Here is a 15,194-nt window from a genome sequence, read left to right as displayed (position 1 = left end):
CGCTTTATATAATAGATTACGACCTAGCGGTGTTGTTTTTTTAAGACCGCCCCGACCAAAATTAAATATGGCGTTCAATTTTCGAATTCATCTTGCGGCGTTTGATGCATCACAGTTGGATATTTCTGGACTGCTTAATTTCAAATAAGCACACAAAATGATTTCTGCTTAATTTATTTGTGGCGTTGTAACATCCTTCAGTGGATATTTAGTACTATTAGCGATCGAGAATTAAGTGACAAAACAAGGATAGGTTAAAAAAAAGATATTATCAAGGTTTATTGAAGGGATAATATCAGATCATATCAAGAATAATATCAGATCAGAATTTAGAGAGATCAGCTAATACATTTTTGCGACAACAGTTGTATATTTTTGCTGGTAATTAAGTGGGGACATTTTTACCCTTTCATGTAAAGCAAATTATTCGTACAGGATTTGCTGATGTATGATGGTTAAAACCAATGATGTTATAGTAAAAAGAGGTAGATAAGTTACTTGAGTTCGTAAAGTGGCGCCGTAAAACTGAGCTAATTAGCGCACTCAAGCTTAGTCTCGTGAAAGCATTGGTAACGTTGACTGTGTTTTTTGTTCCGCGAAATTTCTCTAAAATGCCGTCCTGTGTTATGCGACACTGTAGAAACTATACAAGTAAGACTCCCAAAAGTCTAGGGATGACATGTCATGCGTAAGTATTAATTTTAAATTGATTTGCTTTTATATTGTTTAAGAAATCCAAAATATTAGCTTAAATTTATTAAAAAAGGCTCGAGTGCGACGGCATATACTCCGGTCACAGAGTGTAAGAGAGATGTCTGTCAAGATTAAAAAGAGTAATGTAACAGAAAGGACATTTCCATGATATTGCCTACACATTAGCTCACAACAACCGAGAAATGAATTAACAAATTTGATTTTATTTTTAAAGGTTTCCGGCATATGAATTAAGGTGTAACCAATGGATAAATATTGTACGTAGACAAAGACATGAAGAGGATTGGCGGCCAAATAATAATGAACTAAATGAAAATAAAAAAATAAAATTATTTGTCCATTGCTGTTTTATTTCTTAAAAGAATAGCAGGAGCTCATTTTAAATATTATTATATCAATTCTACTTACTAAACCGTAGGCATCAAACAATTTTATGTTCATTCTGTGACATTTTAATTATTAATCTATGAAGTAAGTCGTGACATCGCAACGACACTGCGTAATATAATAATATATCCGTCTTGTTTACGGTCTTGCTAATTAGCATGCTATCTTTTTCACACATTACAACCTTGTCAAGTTAACTTTGCTCACACGGCTATATGATATTATCATCAACTAATTGTCGATTTAATTCGTCCGCATAATATCGTATAGTTTAGTATGTTTATAAATATATATAGGTACATACGCCGCGGACAAGCTTGACTTCGTATTAGTACTAATATAACGTATCTACCTCTTTTTACTATAACATCATTGGTTAAAACGATGTAGTGCGCTTAATGAGAATAAAATGATATACTTCATATTTTAATCACGTTTTAGTTAACCGGTTGTATTAGACCGTTGTAACTCTATACAACCTTTAATACTAACGGAATGATACAAAAATTAAATTCATAGTTTTCTTACCAATTCTTTTCTTAACACTGGTGGTAGGACCTCTTGTGAGTCCGCGCGGGTGGGTGCCACCGCCCTGCCTATTTCTGCCGTGAAGCAGTAATGCGTTTCGGTTCGAAGGGTGGGGGTAGCCGGTGTAACTATACTGAGACCTTAGAACTTATATCTCGAGGTGAGTGGCGCATTTACGTTGTAGATGTCTATGGGCTCCAGTAACCACTTAACACCAGGTGGGCTGTGAGCTCGTCCACCAATCTAAGCAATAAAAAAAAAATTACAAATGAGATTTCAAAAAATATTTCTCATTCATGTTTTGTATTGTGAAGCCCTAGATGAAAGGAATCACTAAGAATCCCCATTTCTAAGAAAATCGTTTTGAAGTAACTTCAAAGAACCCTAAGCGCGCTTAAATGCCTTTCAATTGACCTGAATCAGAAACGCGATACGTAATTCTTGGCAGGATTTTTTCCTCTTGCTTCAAAACAGTCGCTAAAAGCTTCGGAAAGAATACTTAGAAATGCTTTTGCTTCGACAAGAAACTGATTAAGACGAGTATGTATTTTTTTATGTAAAGATTTACAATATAATACAATTATTATCATATTCTATATAATACATTAGCTTGGTCTATATTGTATGTTTTTTTTTATGTAACGGAATTTTTGAACGTCATTTTTACCAGCTTCAAAGACGTCTTCATCACGAATTTTTCGTCTTCAAAAATTTCATAAATTCGCTTTAATATCCTAACAAATTCGCTATTTAAGAGTGTGCATTTAATTTTTATTTAATTGTATAATATGTCCTACCGTGCACGATAGGAACGAGAGATTATGAAAACTACAAGTAAATTGACGTGACAAATATTTTCATGTATCAAATTTAAAGGCCATTTAAAACTACACACATGCAGTTGTGACGAGTGAAAGTTGAAGTCAATGCACTGAGTCACGTGCGCGAGCGCTTGCCTCCGAGAACGGGTCGTATTTATTGCTTTACAAAACCTTTATGGTCCACGTGCTAGCGAATGGATATATTATTATGTTAGGTCCGTATTAAAAAAAAAAAAAAAACATTCATTCCATTTCATTTTAAATTTTGTCATCTGTGGCCGCGGCGACTATTATAAAATAATTGGCAATTGCACGAGTGCCTAGTATCGCTAAAGAAAAATGTATTTTAATCATTTCACTGATAATTAATAAAGTGATATTTCGAATTGTATTGCGATTAAAACACGGGTAGGTACCCCTACCCCGCCTATTTATGCCGTGAAGCAGTAATGCGTTTCGGCTTGAAGGGCGGGGCAGCCGCTATACTGAGACATTAAAACTTATATCTCAAGGTGGGTGGCGCATTTGCGTTGTAAATGTCTATGGGCTCAAGTAACCACTTAACACTAGGTGGGCTGTGAGCTCGTCCATCCATGTAAGCAATAAAGAAAAAAATTGAAATAAATGCGTTTAGGTTTCATGTTATTTCCAAGGACATTTAAAATTTGATACTGTAAATATTCTGTTAATCGTTTTTCTTCAAACTATAGCCGCTGTTATTTCCTTGGTATGTTATCTAATTTATGTAATACAATTTCGACAAAGCAATGATTATGTTTAACGACAAATCGAAATAGCTCAATTAAGCGGCATATTTTTATTCTTTTATGATATCTAAGTTTAAATATTGTAATTACTTATACCTAATATTCTAAATGCATATTTAGCCTGACTTCGTATTTCTGGAATAGAGTAATTTACTTCACAGGGATATTCAAGATTTTAGTAAACATTTCACTGTTGTTCCCCCATTTTTTTTTTCACAAGTAATATACAAAGTATATTAAAATGATGAACGTTTTATTTCTAGTTCAGAACACATATGTACGTAACATTATTACAATTGTGTTTACTTCTCCAATTAGACTGAGATAAACATCGCTCGAAAAATGTCACGTGTTAACAAACACACGTGTGTAGGAGGCCGGGAAGATAATATAAAAAGTAAATAACTATAAATAATCACATACCGCCGGCATTGTGTGATTACATTACAAATGTTTAACATTGACCCCGTTGTCTAGACTGAATGTTTTAATAGGAAATTATATTAATATTTATTGATATCGTGGTTCGTCAGGAACGTCGACCGTTACGACGACCTGGACATAGAGTCCATCAGGAAGTATTTGCAGTCGGCATCAATGCGCCATTTCGATAAAGCGGCACACGAGAACCCTCTCATCGTGTTCACCAGTAACTACATTGCCGATCCAGCGGACCAAATGCTAAACAGTCGACGTCGCCCAAAACACGTCATTTCGGATCTTCCCGTTTTTTTTCTTCCTACCTAAGCTGATAGCCTTGAGAGGCTATATCAGCGTCGCCTTAACTAGTAGGTGAGCTCACGGGGCTTAAACCTAATGAAGTTGCTAACACGAACCCTAGCAAGAGCCGTGCTTCGCAAAATCTACCACCGGATCGGAAACGCGACCTACTGAGAAGATCCGGCGAGAAACTCAGTGGCTGTGTTTGAGGGTTAATTTACTCATCGTGCCCTTCGTCGCAAGCGTCGGGTTCGACGAGAACGATGACCGGTGCTTGAGGTACCTAAAAGCACCGTTAGTGGATCGGGAGGATCCGAAATGACGTGTTTGGGGCGATGTTGACTGCTTTCCATTCTGTCCTCAGGATCGGGAATGGTTCCTCCACTACTCCATCCTCAATCCACTAACGGTGCTTTTAGGTACCCCAGGCACAGCCCACTGAGTTTCTCGCCGGATTTTCTCAGTAGGTCGCGTTTCCGATCCGGCGGTAGATTCTGCGAAGCACGGCTCTGGCTAGAGTTCGTGTTAGCAACATCGTTAGGTTTGAGCCCCGTGAGCTCACCTACTAACCCGGTGACGCTGACATGTTCTCTCTAGACCTCAGCTTAGGTAGGAAAAAAAATTGATAAAAACCATTGTGTCTATACTATAATGCTGAACTTTACTTATGGCTTTTCTACAGGAGACGAGCATACGTACTAGACATGGTAACTCGTCACCGTCGCCCATGAGCATTAGCAAAACCGCGTCGAGGGAGGAAGTTCCAAGCCAAACGGCACGTGGCAAACAAGATCTCTAGAAAAGCACTCCACATGAACTGCATATGCATATGCACTTCATATGAACACACACAACACAGGAGGTATCTCGGTCGACAGAAATTTTCTAATTACGAGTACGTAACCTATGTGGCTCTTATTTTAGATGAGCAAATACTTTATTGAACCTGCTCTCAGCTGATTTGATAAAATGATTTTTGTTTCGCAACAGGAATGGGCGAGGTAGTAGGTTGGGTTAGGTAGCGTCTATTCTTCTGCGAGTTCACAATCTCGCAAAAGGAAGCGGCGGAACGGGAGGCGAGGGAGAGCTACTCTTCCCTCTTGGCGTCGTATCGCCGCCACCGAGCCGGAGGTCTGAGGAGGGCGATCGTACAACTCCGGCCTCTGTGATCCCGGTGATGGTCACGGGGCAACCTAAGGGGTCGAGGATGCGCCGTACGCTACCCTTACTCTAGCGCGCCGGCACCAGGATGATGTGACGGCGCATCGTTGGCTGCGATTCGCATTGCCGTCGTTGCTGTCGTCGCCGAACATACTGTGGAAGAGAAACCCGGTCGGCGGTGTATCGCGTTCCGACCCGGTAGGCAAATGTTCAATTGACTTCCACGGTGAAGGAATAACATCGTGTAATAAAAAACCTGCAAAATTATAATTTGCGTAATATAATTACTGGTGGTAGGACCTCTTGTGAGTCCACACAGGTAGGTACCAACACCCTGCCTATTTCTGCCGTGAAGCAGTAATGCGTTTCGGCTTGAAGGGTGGGGCAGCCGTTGTAACTATACTTAAGACCTTAGAACTTATCTTAAGGTGTGTGGCGCATTTACGTTGTAGACGTCTATGGGCTCCAGTAACCACTTAACACCAGGTGGGCTGTGAGCTCGTCCACCAATCTAAGCAATAAAAAAAGGCTGGTTCTGACCCAGCGCGGTATCCCAGAATACCAGTGGCTTCGCAGGGTGGACTGATAGGGCCACCGTGCCGCGGAGACCGGCGTTGTTGGTCGTCGACGATCGCCTCGACGACCTATCGGTCGGGCGTCATCGGGGCGGCGCCGCAAGTCTGGATGTAGTGTTGACCGCTGGAATCTTACTCTGACCGGGTTCTGATCACGGGCGGAAATTGGACGTCGGATGTGAGAATGTTGAGGAGTCGTTTGATGTGGTAGGGCCCTAAAATATCCATGGGCCTGCGGTCTGCTCCTAACATCTCTAGATCGTCAAGTCCCAGATACCCCGCGGGCCCTCTAGGCGCGGGGACACTGCAGGAGATTCAGGTCCCGGCCCGAAAAAAAAGGTAGTGTCTATTCGGGTGGGCTCACAATGCGGCCTACAACCTCTTTTACCATTGTGAAAATTGTACGATAAACATTTATACTTAATTTATTTATTTATTATACTTCGTAAATATTAATGTACATTGGCGGATTTAATGCCTAAGGCATTATGTGCCCGTCAACCAAGAGTAATATAGAAAAGAAGAAGAACGTAGTAGGTGCATTGGTTGATAAATTAAAGGAAAAATAGATGATAAACAAATATGTGAAAATTTAATTCATTCATAAGATTCATTCTGGAACTAAAGTCAGTGACATAGCTCAAAGAGTCAGCAAGTTGAAGTGGCAGTGTGCTGCCCATATATGCCGTAGAACTGACGATCGCCGGAGCAGACGGGTTCCCGAGTGGAGACCGCGCAGTGGAAGACGTAACGTGGGACGCCCCCTGGCTAGGTGGTGCGATGACCTCCGAACGGTGGCCGGCAAAAAGTGGATGAGGAGAGCCGAAGACCGGGCTCAGTGGTGTGGATTGGGAGAGGTCTATGTCCAGCAGTGGACGACTGTGGGCTGTTGATCATACGATTCATTCATAGAGTCTTTCAGAAATTTAAATTGTAGTCTATTTTATAGTGTAGACATAATTAAAATTATTTTTAAAAATAAAAAAGTCACGATAGATCATCGGTGATCATAAAAAATGTATGGTATTCGAAAAATTAGAAATTCTATAACATAGTGACGACGACAAAGTAGCTTTTAGTCATGCTCATTTTTCTACAAATTTTTTGTTAAACTAATGTTGTTATTACTTAGAACTAGTTTTAGTACAGTATCAAATTCCTAGGAATTTACGAAGCTACTGGTAACATTCACTTACGTAATCATAGACGTAACCGACCGTAAGCAAATACCTAATTAACTGTTTAAGGTTGAGTGAGTTTAACACCCAATGGTCTTTATTGAGTACTTTTCGGAATTAATTTCCATATTTTTCTTGAGAAAATAAAAAGTTGTAGTTTGTTATTTACTTCTCACATTAGCGGAACCTCTCATCTATATATTAATACGTGAAGCAAAAACTTTGAAAAGAAAGGTTGGAAAAGAGTTTGAAGATCAGTCGAACAAAAACCGAGCACATGTTCTGTGATTTTAGTGGTTCTTCAGACTTCACGCCAATTACCTTAGATAGTGTATCCCTGCCAGTCTGCTCCGACTTCAAGTACCTCGGCTCTATATTCCAGAATGACGGCATAGACCGACATAGACCGCGACGTAGCGAGCCGAATAAACGCTGGTTGGGTGAAATGGCGACAGGTCTCTGCAACAGCATGCGATCGTAGAATGCCCCTTAAGCTCAAGGGGAAAATTTACAAAACGATCATACATGACTGCATGCGGCAGAGATGCGAATGTTGAGATGGATGTGTTGAGTGACAAGAATGGACAAGATAAGGAATGAGTATATCAGAGGAAGTGTGAAAGTAGCCCCGGTGATTGACAAATTAAAGAGCGGACGGTTAGCGTGGTATGGCCATGTGATGCATAGACAGGAGATGCATGTGACTAGGAGATGTATGGCAATGGTAGCGCAAGGTAGAGGGGGAAGAGGTCGACCGAAGAAGTCATGGATGGAGTGAGAAGTGAGTGTTGAGTTGATAGCTGATAGAAGAGAATGGAATAGAAAAATTTGCTGCGCCGACCTCACTTAGTGGAATAACGTGGAGACAAAGAAAAAGAAGACTATTGTACCGGCCATTCCCATTGAACCACAGGTATAATAGCCGGCAAACTTCTTGAGCATTTGTTGACGTAGTGGGGGTAAGTTTGCGCATGGTACACTCACGTGCAAAAACATTATTTACTCTGCGTCATAATGCAATTAAATTATTAAAATCAACATATGTATTTATTTATATATTTATTAGAACATCAACAAAAAATATAGGTTAATAATTGTAATAATTTAATCTTGGGGTAAAATAGATATTCCTTCTATTAAGTCAAAACTAGAGCTGTTGCCAGGTCTTCGTTCAGTTGAAGCGAAGCTGGTATTTGTAATTTTTTTTTCGTTATCATAATCTTGACCATTATCATCATCACTGTTTTCATCACCCGAGTCGCCATCATCGTGAGAAGTCGACATAGGGCTCATCGGTGTAGTTTACGACTCGGTCGGTTCGATCTTCTTTTTTGTCTATAATTAATTATTTTTTGAAGATATTCGATTCGTAGTAATCGAATGTTACTTTTTTCAATTACCAGCTTCCGATTATTTTCTGTTTTTTTTTCCATCTGAAGCCTAGCTCTTTCATAATTCGTCGTAAACTTCATTCCGAGCCATTAAAATGTATATCTTCTTTAAAATTTTCGAAGCCTTTCTACGGTACGGAGTTTCGCTGCTTGTTATGTAGTTATTATGATTACATCTTTTTATTACAGATTGAACGAAACTATCCATTCCGGTAACTTTCTTCTTCCCTGATCTTTTCTTACCCGGAGTCCCAAGCACGATGAGCAAGCCAGAGCCTTTAGCTTCGTTAATAATGCACCTAACAGTACTCACTGATGTTTTGTTGCTTCCGAAGTCTGTTTTACTTTTTCCATAATATCATTCTTCCCCTGTTTTATAATGAAGCAATATACGTCGTACACAATTTTTCTACCCTTTCTTTTGAATACTACACCAGTTTGTCGCGGCATAGTGTATTTTTTATAAAAAATCAACAAACACTCAACAAATAGCAATGGCAACAAAGTCAACAAGCAATTATAACAAAATATAACTTAACGATTAATAACGATAGATTTTCACTGTACGCAAGCGTACTTTTGGGAGCAAGCGGAACGAAGGCGCGGTGCGGGACGCAAGGTTCGACTGATCTACCAATAACGCGCTCGATACGATTTCCCCTGCCGTCGCGCCTCACCCTCACCACCAAAGTGATCTAAAATTCGGTTCTGCGCAGCCAAGGTCATTTGCTCACGATGTTTGCCGGTTACTATACCGATATTATTTTCCGCGAATGTTACAACTGTGTAACAAATGATTGGTATTGGCTAATATCGAAGAAAATATATTGACTTATGAACGTCGCAGAATATAGGACGTGCGTACGCATTGGTTATCGTTCATTCGCGCGTGATATCACGTGTCATTCTGATTAAAACAAGCCCAATGACATGTTTATACGGCTTATGTGTGATAAGAATGCTGATGAGCTCTGTTTTTTTTCCTTCTATTTGTGGACGAGCTCACAGCCCACCTAGTGTTAAATGGTTACTGGAGCCCATATACATAACGTATACGCTGCCACTCTCCTTGAGATATGAGCTTTAACCGAAACGCATTACTGCTTTACGACAGAAATAGGCGGGATGGTGGTACCTACCCGTGCGGACTCACAAGAGGTCCTACCACCAGTAATTAAGCAAATTATAATTTTGCGGGTTTGATTTTTATTTCACGATGTTATTCCTTGACCGTGGAAGTCAATCATGAACATTTGTTAATTACGTATTTGATTAGAAAAATTGGTACTCGCCTGCGGGATTCGAACACCGGTGCATCGCTCGATACAAATGCACCGGACGACGTCACGACGACTTCATAAAGTTAAAGTTTAAGTTAAAGCAAATGATGTGATCACGTGAGACTAAGTTCTACAAAACAAACTACAATATTATCTCGTTAATGGATAGGTACTAAACAAAAGAAAAGCGGTTGATAAACTGACGATAAAATGTTACTGATCTGTTTCAGATTTACCTATTTATATGATTATAATATATTATATATTACATATATATTATACCTATTTATATATTGGTCTATGTCTAAATGGGTGCCTTATATATAGATTTATAATTTACAATTTGTTTTCTTTAGCACGCAATGTCCTATTAAAATCGCCTGACGCACCGATTCTGTGGTTTTGAGGTTCTCCTCCTCCTAGGGGTAGCAACAGACGGCTGCTTTTGCGTAACATAGCCGGTTCATCAAACAAGAAATAAGAATTGTATTAAAAACGAGTTTTTAGGTCGATTTAGTGAATGAATCTTACGAACCGATAAATTTACGTTACTACTTTATTACCCTTTTAGTCAAGTGACGTGCTTGCTGCACGGAGAAAAACTCAGATCCGTAATCCGTTACAAATTTTATGAAATATGAACCAAAAAAAACATACCATTAAATTCAATGCTTACATTCCCCTATAGTCCATTTGGCAATTAAAAATCCTCCTTTCTTTCAAAATTGAGAAGTAACATATATAACATACAATGAGAGATTGAGGGATTATGCTTTATTGTATATGTACTAAATAATAAATAAAAAATGCGAAACCATAAATACAAAAAAGTATAATTAGCGGTCTTATCGCTAAGAGCGATCTCTTCTCGAGAAATTACATGTGAATTAACACGTAAATGATTAACATAAGTTAACTTATAAATAATTATTGCTATGTCTGACAATCAAATCGAGTAACCAAAGGTCAAATTTAAATTTCTCAACTCATCGCTACAAGGAGCATGTGAGTCACGTGCTGTGACTCAATTTTGTAATTTAAAGATTCGAATTACATCAATAGATCTACTGAGACATGTGACTGTGACGATTTACCATCAGCATACAAATAACTAGCTAGTTGTTTGATAGTATGCGCCGTCTTCATTTGTATGGTATTCCGTAAATTGAATTTCGGTGTCTTACTTTTCCACGTTAAGCTTATAATTCAGAGAAAATCCATTCAATTCTGGGTATAAAGTGGCGCTTGTGCCGCATTCTGGTCCATAAACTAAGATTCGATAAATAGATCCGTTGGTAGCAGATATACTAGGCGTTGCCCCGATCGTTTAACTATTTTTTTTTTATATGATTGAGTCATTACTGTTCGCCCGGAGGCCGTTCCAATTTCACCAGGACAGGTGGGCGAGCAAATACTCAGCCAGGAGGGGTGGGACTTGAAAACAGCCGCCCGAGCGCCTCCGAAGGAGACCCAACAACTGAAGAGCAGCTGCTTAGTAAATAAATCTACTACCGGATCGGAATCGCGACCCGCTGAGAAGATCCGGCGAGAAACCCAGCGGGCTGATGCATGGGTTAGGTTGCACGTCGAGCTCTTTGCCGAGTTCGATGAGTATGGTTACCGGGGTCCCTAAGCCTGCTCCTAGTGTTAGAGTTGAAGGCATCTAGTGCAAGAATTATTAGAGCTGATGGATCCGTAAGGACGTGTCTAGGGCGACGACGGTGACTGGCTACTGCGTGATCAGGACATTTCACTACTGCGATAAAAGTATAAGTATGTTAATATTGTTAATCCTGACTACATATAAAGTAGCCTTGTGCGAATTTTCAGGCAAATCAATTCCGAAGTTTTTGCGTTATTGAGTAACATAAGATAACAACAAGATTTAATCTATCACTTTTTTCTGGTAATGTTAGTATAAATTTTATTAAATTTCATAATGTTTATATGTGAAGGATATGTGTCAAACCGAATATAAATAAGATACTTTGCGATTATTTTACTTCTCATGACAACAATATTGGATACCATCGAACAGATATGGTGATTAATCTGGTTTGTAGCGGATTTCTTGAATGATATGAAGGAAACTTATCGATTTTGTAATCATTACATTTTTCTTCACGTATTTTTCTCAAAGAGTTCATGTTATGAATTCGGGTAGCCGATTATACATCTCGCTATTTAATTAGATCCAAAGCGACCTTAATTTGTTGCCTATTATTCATTGCTGGCCAGCCTTCAAGAATATGCCATGTACTTTTGCCATACGAAAAAATTCTCATCATTTTACCGTAGTTGCTTAAAACATGTATGGAATTTATATAAATGTATGTGTTTGCATTATACCATGAATCAGCGAAATTGGAATATATTGAATCTAGAACACGATATTTAGTAATACTTATAATACAATACAACCCTAAGAAACGGAAAACGTTATTTATTTATTAACTAGCTGACCCGGCAGATTTCGTAGTGCCTTAATCGATAAATAAAATACTATAAGCTTTTGTATAAAATAAACTTAAAACAAACAAAAGGAATCCGTCCGACGGGGGACACATCAAAGGGAAAACAATATTGTTATTTTTATTTAATTCCGAGCATTTTCATATTTATCTACCAGTCCAGCCGTTCTCGAGTTTTAGCGAGACTGACGAACAGCAATTCATTTTTATATAAATACTAGCTGACCCGGCAAACGTTGTGTTGCGTTAAATAAGTTTCTAGGGAAATTCTACTGTAGAAAAAAAAACCTCCTTTAACCACATAATACCTCATTATAAACAAAAAAAAATATCCAAAAAAATTCACTTAGGGGTATGAAAAACAGATAGTAGCCGATTCTCAGACCTACTGAACATACTATTGATACACAAATAAAACCAAAAAAACATGGCTGAAAAATGTATAGTATTGTATAGCTCTCAAATATATTAGGTGTATAATCTATGATGTATAGTGAGTACGTAAGACAGGAGACCGGCTTCGTCCTCATCCCTACTACGTGATGTTTGCTGGATGAGTGGTGACACCTGGCGGGGATAGCTGATCGATTGATAGTTGATCAGTAGTCGACCGCCGAGGGCAGGAGATCAAATTCAATTTAAAAAAAATCATAATTAAAGGAACTTGATATTATAAACTCTGAATAAGAATTTATCGTACTACAATTATAATATTTGATTGCCATCTTGCAACCTTATTGCGGATCTGTGCATAGAATAAAAAAAATATTAATCGGAATGGAAAAATAGGGGTTGATCGTATAAGAGTGAAAATTTAGAGTAATATGATTTTTTTATTTTAAGTCATGACAAAACAAAATAAAAAACTTGCCGAAAAAATTAAAGTTTATAATTAACAAATAAAAAATAGGGGTTGATCATAGAGGGATGAAAAATTGAGAGTAACATCAGATTTTTTATTTTAATTCATGACAAAATAAAAATGAAAATCTTGCCAAATAAATTAAAGTTTATAATTAACCAATAAAAAATAGGGGTTGATCGTAGAGGGGTGAAAATTGAGGATTGTATGTATTTTTGTATGTTGTATCATAAAAAAATAGAAAATAAAAATTTTGTCTAAAAAATAAAAAATAAAATTTAGGGGTGGACTACACCTAACATTTAGGGGGATGAAAAATAGATGTTGGCCGATTCTCATAGATACCGGATAAGCACAAAAAATTTCATCAAAATCGGTCAAGCCGTTTCGGAGGAGTATGGCAACGAAAACTGTGACACGAGAATTTTATATATTAGAGAAGATAGGTTTAAGCATATTATTATGCTTTGTAGTTTTAAAAATTTTTACGAGTCAGCAATGTAATGAACAAACTGGCGATCTTTTGTCCCCTCGCTCGAGATCAAAGATTACGCTTGTTAACAGATTTAAAATTTGTGTGATATTGCGTGAAATGCAAAATAACTTAGTTTACATATTATTAAAACATTTTATTTTTTATTGCTTAGATGGGTGGACGAGCTTATAGTCCACCTGATGGTGAGCGGTTACCGTCGCCCATGGACTTCAGCAATGCCAGGGGCAGACCCAAGCCGCTGCCTACCATAGATATACATATTATGTACATATACATTGCACGAACTATTTATATTGCAACACCATAAATGACATTAGTAAATTTTTGTAAAATTAATTTTATTAGCGGTGCAATCAGATCTTTTTTTTCTGTTAATCTATAATTATTACATTCGAAACCGTGTTAATGCTTTTGAAATGTGGTGCTAGCGCCGCCTATTAAGGATTCCATGGACAGCCCACCGCACGAACATCTCGGTCCTACAACAGCTTAAAATGGAGAACGCTCGCCTGTCTACCACCTGTCTGCAATGCATAATGCACTACTTTGGCCACGTTGCCGGCAGAGGTGTAGATAGCTTGGAACATGCTTGGAAGGTCTGATGGTCACTGGAAAAGTAGAAGGAAAACGTCTTAGAGACTGGAGCCCCAAACGTTAGTCCGACCAGATCTCCGAACCAGCGGACTACGTAGCGCTGCGCTACACCAGGCAACTGATCGGAGCCGATGGAGGCTGGGCAGTAGACAAGCTGAAACGGAGTCACGATCCTCACTAACGAGGGAGCGATGGAGAAGAAGAATAATTATTCAAATTAATTGCCACACCGCTTGAGGACTCGAACAAATTTGGTAGAACTTTTTTTCCTTGTGTTCATAATTTTTAAGTCAAAGAATTTTCTTTGGTATATTTACATGAAAATTTTTCGTACACTTAGAGATAGTCACAACGGAGTGTTACCGTGTTACATTAGTTTTATATAGGCACAGAAAAAGAATAGCACAAGCGGTCATTAATGATTTAATAAATATACTATGACGTAACAATCATTATACCGAAGTAAGGCTATCATTAAATAACAACTAACAATTACAGCGTCTAGGTATTTTACATGTATAAATGCAAATTAAAGAGTGACAATGGAAGTACGTAATTATTCCACCATTTTAGTTGACCTCTTAAGTAACCTTTATTTTACAAAACAAAATCACGTTGTGGGAGATCCACGTGTAGACCTAGCCCGGGGCCAGGGATTTAAGTAATAAAGATAACAAAATAATAGCGCGTTTTATTTTTAGACACGAAATGTTATTTATTCCCAAGCATTGCCTCGTGGAGAAAAGGGTGTGTCCTATAAAAAAAATCATATGAAGGGGTGAAATGCTATTTGTTTTAAGCGAAATTTCACTTAATACCTACGCGACATTTATCTTTACAATTTAAGCCTTTAAGCAATGCTTTTTTTTTTGCTTTTAAGCAATGCTTCTTTTTTTTTCCTACCTAAGCTGATGGTCTTGAGAGACCATATCAGCGTCACCGGGCTAGTAGGTGAGCTCACGGGGCCCAAACCTGACGATGTTGCTAATACGAACCCTAGCAAGCGCCGTGTTTCGCAGAATCTACCACCGGATCGGAAACGCGACCCACTGAGAAGATCCAGCGAGAAACTCAGTGGGCTGTGTCTGTGGATGAATTTACTCGCAGAGCCCTTCGCTGCAGGTGACGGGTTCGACGAGAACGACGACCGGTGCTTGGGGTACCTAAGAGCATCGTTAGTGGATCGGGAGGATCCGAGTTGACGTGTTTCGGGTGACGTCGACTCTAAACCTGCGTTTTATTTGGTATT

The 15,194-nt window shown here is 38.6% G+C and overlaps 1 long non-coding RNA gene across 1 annotated transcript; it reads left to right on the top strand.

Annotated features, from left to right (window-relative positions):
- Positions 1–454: 454 nt before the first annotated feature.
- On the top strand, positions 455–7,893 carry LOC149502631 (uncharacterized). The gene is made up of 2 exons (XR_016323310.1): positions 455–1,432; positions 7,765–7,893. It is a non-coding gene; the product is annotated as an uncharacterized LOC149502631 (long non-coding RNA).
- Positions 7,894–15,194: the final 7,301 nt, after the last annotated feature.

The sequence above is a fragment of the Bombyx mandarina genome, chromosome 07, assembly GCF_030267445.1.
Source record: "Bombyx mandarina strain Sakado chromosome 07, ASM3026744v2".
Classification (NCBI taxonomy): domain Eukaryota; kingdom Metazoa; phylum Arthropoda; class Insecta; order Lepidoptera; family Bombycidae; genus Bombyx; species Bombyx mandarina.
Note: the sequence above shows the minus strand (reverse complement) of the source record. Positions and strands in the feature narration are given on the sequence as shown.